Below are 499 nucleotides of genomic sequence, written 5' to 3'. Positions count from 1 at the left end.
CATTTAGGAAGCGGGCTTCGACTCTACCTGTCACAGTCAACAACTGGGCTTAGCGCGGTACAAAGTTCCATGAGAAAGGCCAAGATACGCGATGAAGTGCCTGACCGCCACCCTACAGACGTCACTCATAGTTCCAAATAATTCGCAATGTAGCATGGGAAATGAAGATAACATCAAAGTCTTTAACCTACATCCATTAAAGATAACGGCCGATACAGCATTATAGACGATGCACGCCTACAGGGCATGCAACCTTTGTAAATGATAGAATGGCATGAAATGTGTCCCAGCACAGTGCAATCTGGTGCTCGTCAATTTTTGAGCAAATAAAGTATAAAGTTATTGATATCATCTTAAAGTTTGTTCATGTATCTTGCTTTTGATAAAAAAGCTGACCGTCAATCATGAATAGAAGTCGAGATACGGTATTCGGGTAGAGGGAAGGTGTATTCTGTGACAGAAATTAGAAAGATGAAAAATTTGGGATGGACAACGAAAG

This window comes from Aplysia californica, unplaced genomic scaffold (assembly GCF_000002075.1).
Source record: "Aplysia californica isolate F4 #8 unplaced genomic scaffold, AplCal3.0 scaffold00235, whole genome shotgun sequence".
In the NCBI taxonomy this organism is placed as follows: Eukaryota; Metazoa; Mollusca; class Gastropoda; order Aplysiida; family Aplysiidae; genus Aplysia; species Aplysia californica.
Note: the sequence above shows the minus strand (reverse complement) of the source record.